Source organism: Pan paniscus, chromosome 20 (genome assembly GCF_029289425.2).
Source record: "Pan paniscus chromosome 20, NHGRI_mPanPan1-v2.0_pri, whole genome shotgun sequence".
Lineage (NCBI taxonomy): Eukaryota > Metazoa > Chordata > Mammalia > Primates > Hominidae > Pan > Pan paniscus.
The window spans coordinates 34,931,393-34,937,392 of NC_073269.2; the positions used below are offsets into that span (position 1 = coordinate 34,931,393).

Sequence of the window (6,000 nt, forward strand, 5' to 3'; positions counted from 1 at the left end):
GTATGGCAGCAGAGTACAGTGAACAAAATTTCCCGCTTAGGTTAAACGGTGGCACGGTTGTGTTCTGCCGCATCTCGAGAAAAGTTACTTAGGCTCCGTGATCATCAATTTTCTTATCTCTAAAATGGGCATAGTAGGATTAACCTCTTAGGGTTCCCAGGGATCTTGGGTTAGTCTGCACACATTTCCAGGAACATGCCAGGCACCTAGGGAGCAGTACAGCTCCTTCACAAGGTCCTCCATCATCATGAACAGATGTTAGTAATCATGACTGACACAGATGCTGCCTACGGGATGATGACGGTGGTGATGGTGATGATAAAGTTGTGGTTACGCTGCTGCTGTGATGATGGGATAACAGTGAGGACACAGAAGAAAGAACATGGCTCTGCCATGTCAGGACCATTTAGGTCAGTGGCTCCGAACTAGGAGTGATTTCACCCACAGGGGATGTTTGGCAATGCCTGGAAACACTTTTAGTTGTTCACACTGTTGAGGGAGGTGCTATTGGAATACAGTGGGTGGGGGCCAGGGACCTTGTTAACCACCCTGCAATGCATAGGAAAGCCCCCGCAAGAAAGAATGATCCAGCCAAAATGTCTGTGGGGCCCAGGTCAAAAAGCCCTGGTCTACGAGGACGGGAAATCTGAACACTGGAGGTGAGTGACGAAGCTTCCAGGAGCCTTGTTGACTACTTAACATGCCTCTTTCAGCTACTGCTTTGAACTGTACAGGAATCTGCACCTAAAAGGAAGAGGGCAGAGTTGTTGACAGTCGGGAAGACTATAGTGAAGCCATTCCGCGGGACCTCCTCCCTCTACTTGCAGGGCAGCCTGGTGCAGCTGCGTCTCCAGCCCCTCCAAGTCCACGTGGAAACTGTCCCCTGGTTTTCTGGATGTGCAAGAAGGTGTCTGCTGGAGCAGTCTTGCTCTCCCAAGCCTCTCACGCTGTCATGGGTGCACAGCAGCAGTGGGGGAGGGGGAGGGCACGGGAGGGGGAGAGCCACCCATAAATGAAAGAACAGTGGAGCATCGATCAGCGCTTTTTCGCAGCGGGGGAGCTGCTTCGCTGAGTCCCAGCACCGTCAGACAGACCCTTGATTAAACATACGCAGCTGCACGGATGGATGGCCCTGCTCAGCTCCCATCAGCAACTCTGCCAGAAAGGAAGGGGCACCACGGAAGTTGGGAAGGGGCCCAGGGCTGGCGGCTGGGTATCTGGAGGGCTGGCACCCTCTTCCTTCCACCAGAGCTGGCTCCAAATTCCAGACTCAAAGCAGAAAGTTTATTCCATGTTTTTCCAGGAGATGGGGCAGGTTGGAGATGAGAGCAAGGGGAAGGCGTGATTCCCTGGGAACTCCCTGTTGTTTTCCTCTCTGGGAGGCCTTGGGGTGCAGGCTCCAGACACTGCCCTGGTTCTTGTTATAGGGACATGGTGAGTCCTCACCAAATTCCAAATGCCTCCACAGAGAGGGAGGCTCCGTGTGGTAATGAAGCCTGCTCTGTTCATTTCGTCATTTGGAATTCTCTTGGATGGCCTGTGAGTTTTCTGTTATAGAATCAAAACCACATTTTCTTAAAACATGAGAGGCTGTGGTCTATTCTGCCTGAGACCCCCATGTGATGCCAGAGGAGCCACAACTCACAGGCCCTGCATCACCTGCTGCTGTGTGCGGATGAGGAAGTCTGTCTTCCTGGAGGGGGTTCTTATGAGCACAAACAGTGATGAATGATGTTAAATGCATGATGAAAAACTAAGCCACCACAGAAAGCCGGCTGCTCACCCCACAGAGGCACAGAAAGCTGGCTGCTCACCCCACAGAGGCACAGAAAGCTGGCTGCTCACCCCACAGAGGCACAGAAAGCCGGCTGCTCACCCCACAGAGGGAGAGCACTTTGTGAACAAGACCTGATTCTTCCTTCCTTCCTTCCTTTCTTTCTTTTTCTTTCTCTCTCTTTCTTTCTTTTTCTTTTCTTTCTTTCTCTTTCTTTCTTCCTTTCTTTCTCCCTTTCTTTCTCTTTCTTCCTTTCTTCCTTCCTTCTTTTTCTTTCTTTCTCTCTTTCTTTCCTTCTTTCTTTCTTTCAGCAAAATCTCACTGTCACTCAGGCTAGAGTGCAGTGGTGGGATCACAGCTCACTGCAACCTCGACCTCCTAGGCTCAAGCAGTTCTCCTGCCTCAGCCTTCTGAGCAGCTGGGAGTACAGGTGCACAACACCACACAAAGTTTATTTTTTAAAGTGTTTGGTAGAGACAGGGTCTTGCTGTGCTGTCCAATCTGGTCTTGATCTCCTGGCCTCAAGCAATGATCCCACCTTGGTCTCCAAAAGTGTTGGGATTGCAGGTGTGACCGCCATGCCTGGCCAAGACCTGCTTCTTAATCATTGCTGGAGTCATAGAGCCTCACACTGTGCCACCCATGGTACCATAGAGAGAAAGGAAAGCACTTATAAATGTGTACATTACCACCCCCGCTGCCTCCCAGGACGGTGAATCCCTCATCAGGCGCCCTCTGCTGAGTGGGTGATGGGTACGGAGATGGCGGGGAAGGGAATCCCTCATCAGGGCCTCTGCTGAATAGGTGATGGGTATGGAGATGTAGGGGAGGGGAATCCCTAATCAGGGGCCCTCTGCTGAGTGGGTGATGGCTATGGAGATGGCGGGGAGGTGAATCCCTCATCAGGGCCCCCTGCTGAGGGGGTGATGAGTATGGAGATGCAGGAGAGGAGGAGTTGGTACAGAGCTGAATTTTCCAACACACAGAAAAATAAATGAAAAGTAAGGCAGTGGCTAACACAGGGTTGGGGTGGGGCCAGGGGAAATTGAGTGGCTGGCAGACGGGTAGCAGGAAAAGGGAATGACGGGGGCTGCAATGTTACAGGGCAGGTTCTGAAGTTGTCTGACAGGTGGTGAGTGATAGAGACCTTTTTCTGGGTCTCCCAGTGAAAACTTTGGTAAACACGTGACTGCCACTTTTTTAAAAGGAGCTTGCATTTGGGGGCTGCAAGGTTGCCGCAAGGTTAGACCCGAGGGTGCCCATGGGAGACATGCCACAGCCAGGCTGCATGGGAAGAGGGCACTTGCTTCTTCCCACAGCTGCGCTGGTGCACCGCAGCCCCTGACTCAGGTCCACAGTCTGACACTGCCAGGTTCAAGGTTGGACTTTACCCCTGGCCCAGATCTCCCACGGGCTATTTATTCCTATCTCCTTTGAAATTCAGCAACATATTATACCACCTTGAAGAAGATGGGGCAGAGCGGAGGGGAGGCTAGAGGGACAATCCCAAGCAGAGTCCTAAATCTACATCAGATTTTCCTTTTAACCAAAACCTACTTGGTATTCAGCAGAAATTTTGAGTCTAGTGTTTGACATAATTTAATAGTATGCGTTAATGACTATAATTTTCCCCTGTAGTCGAGATACTAAGAAAATGAGAAGTGCTTTATCTACACCACACACAACAGTAACCAGGACAGACTTGGAAATGACAGTGAAGAACAAAGTCTGTGAGGGTCAATGGCTTGTGGGGAACTTCAGAGACACGTGGCACTCCACGCAGAAAGCACATTCCACTCCAGATATAAGAGGGTGGGAGGCTCACTGATATTTGTTATGTTCTTTTACACTGACCACATTGCCGGGTGGTGGGTAATACTGTTCCCATTGTGCTGATACCAAAGCTGAGGCCAGAGGGGTTAAGAGATGGTCTATGTCCAGGAATAAAATTCAGATGTTGTAAGTTCAATTTATTTTATTTTATTTTTTATAGACAGAGTCTTACTCTGTTGCCTAGGCAGGAGTGCAGTGGTGCAATCATAGCTCACTGCAGCCTCAAACTCCTGGCCTCAAGCAATTCTCTTGCTAAGCCTCCTGAGTAGCTAGGACTACAGGCATGCACCACCACACGTAGTTATTTTTTTCATTTGTTGCAGAAACAGGGTCTTGCTATGTTGACCAGGCTGATCTCGAACTTCTGACCTCAAGAAGTCCTTCCACCTCAGCCTCCTGAAACACTGGGATTACAGGCCAGAGCCACCATGCCAGGCTATGAAGTTCTGCTTTAAGTTTCGAGATGTGGGGATTTCTTTTTTAAAGCAGCAAGTACTACCTGAACTAAAACGGGTGATTTTGCAACTTGCTGCGGATTATGGAAATAGTTGGCATCTATATTGGTGAGGTACCCACCAAAACTCAAACAGAAGGAATGCCATTTTGGAGAACGAATCTCAACTTTAACCTTCTTTCATCCGTGGGTAAGCCCTGCTTTTAAAAAATATATAAATAATCATAATTTATTTAGGGTAAGAATACATATTACCTATCAGAAAACATTTCCTTCTGTATGTTAGCTTACCCAGGCAAATGAAAACCTTAGTAAAAACATTTACACCTACGTCTGTCTTCTAAACTACACCTGTGTGTGTGTGTTTGTGTGTGTGTGTTTGTGTGTGTGTGTTTGTGGGGGGGGGGTCCCACTTTCTAATGTACAAGACTCTGAGGCCTGGATTGTTTATTGTCATAAATTGAGTTACTTCTTCTTTTGGAAAAAATGTAAATGTTGTGATTACAGTCTTCTTTAACGTTCATGTGTTTGACTTGCATTAATTATATATTGGTAGAATTAAATGTTTCACAGTCTGAATTTGGACTTTTGCGCATCAGTTGACAAGTGTTAGCTTTCTCAGGTGCAGCAATGTCCGCCTCCCAAAGGTCCAGCTCAGTAAGCCAGTGTTTGTGCCACTATTTATGTGTCTGTTATTTTATGCTTCAAAAAATAAATTACAACAGAAAAATGAAGCGCTGATACTAGTAACAAAGATGTTGGTCCCATCTCTGTAATATAATTAAGGCCAAGATGGAATTGATCAATGAGCTGCATGCGTAAGTCTCCATCTCAATAGACTTTCAGATGGTTGCATTATAAAGGAAAAGAACTAGATTCAATGAAATGTGTTAAATATTGTGCCTGAAAGGCACAATGTGTTCAGATATTTTAAGCTAGTTTTCAGTCTCTGGCAACAGAGCACATCCACCCAGCTGCCACCACAGCTAAAAGTATAATACTATTTGTTTTGAAATGTCTTTTATGCATGCTTTCAACAACACATTATATACAAAATAAGTGTTTCTAATGTGCTTCACTCTTCCTGTGGCCTCCCAGAGGCCAAAGGCCACATTTGTAGCCCAGTTTTCTTGACTGTAGAGGCCCTGAGGCCCTGAATGTCATCTCTTCCCCACTGCTCACTCCTTTAACTGGTGTTATACCTCAACTCTGCTGAACATTTCCTTTGGCCCAAATGTTTTAGAACTCCACTGTCTTGGTTCAGTATAAATTTGTGATCTTGTCAAATCCTCTTGTTGTGTAGTGAGGTGGGGAACAGGTGAAGGCATGGGAAGATGCTGAGCATGTATCAGGTGCTGTGTGAGTGACCGTGAATGCTGGGAGTACGCTCCTGCCCATTCTGCCATAATGGCAGAGGTGGACAAGCAGACATGGGTGTGCAGTGAGACCACGTCTACAGCATAGGTGTGCACAAGGTGCCTGGAGACCTGCGAGAAGGATGTGTAAACCAGCAGCTAGCCAAGTGTTCCTAGATAGCAAAACTCGAAGTATCCCTTCAGCATGGAATATCATCTATCTAAGAAGTAAAAATTTTCAGTTGAGTTTAGTGTCTGGTTCAGCTGACAGAGTGAGCACATATTTATTTCCTGCAGTGGACTGAATGTGCCATTCCAAAATTCATATGTCGAAATCCCAAACCCCCACATGATGGCAGTAGGAGGAGGGGCCTTTGGAAGTTAATGAGATCATGAGGATGGAGCCTTCATGAATGGATTAGTGCTGTTATCAAAGGGACCCCAGAACACTCTCTTGCCTTCTTTCTACTATGTGAGGATCCAATGGTAGCTCAGCAGTCTGAGCCCTGGAAGAGGCCCTCACCAGAACCTGAGTGTGCTGGCTCCCTGCTCTCAGGTTTCTCGCCTCCAGAGCTGAGAGAAAT

At 47.5% G+C, this 6,000-nt stretch overlaps 1 long non-coding RNA gene across 3 annotated transcripts in view; it reads left to right on the top strand.

Moving 5' to 3' along the window:
* LOC117976974 (uncharacterized) overlaps positions 1-4,582 on the top strand; it is a 68,489-nt gene extending 63,907 nt beyond the window's left edge. For 2 of the 3 annotated variants that reach the window (XR_004667834.3, XR_008622032.2), the window contains exon 5: positions 714-4,582. This is a non-coding gene — a long non-coding RNA (uncharacterized LOC117976974). The remainder of the gene's footprint in view (positions 1-713) is intronic. The other variant, XR_008955041.2, reaches the window with a different exon arrangement.
* Positions 4,583-6,000: the final 1,418 nt, after the last annotated feature.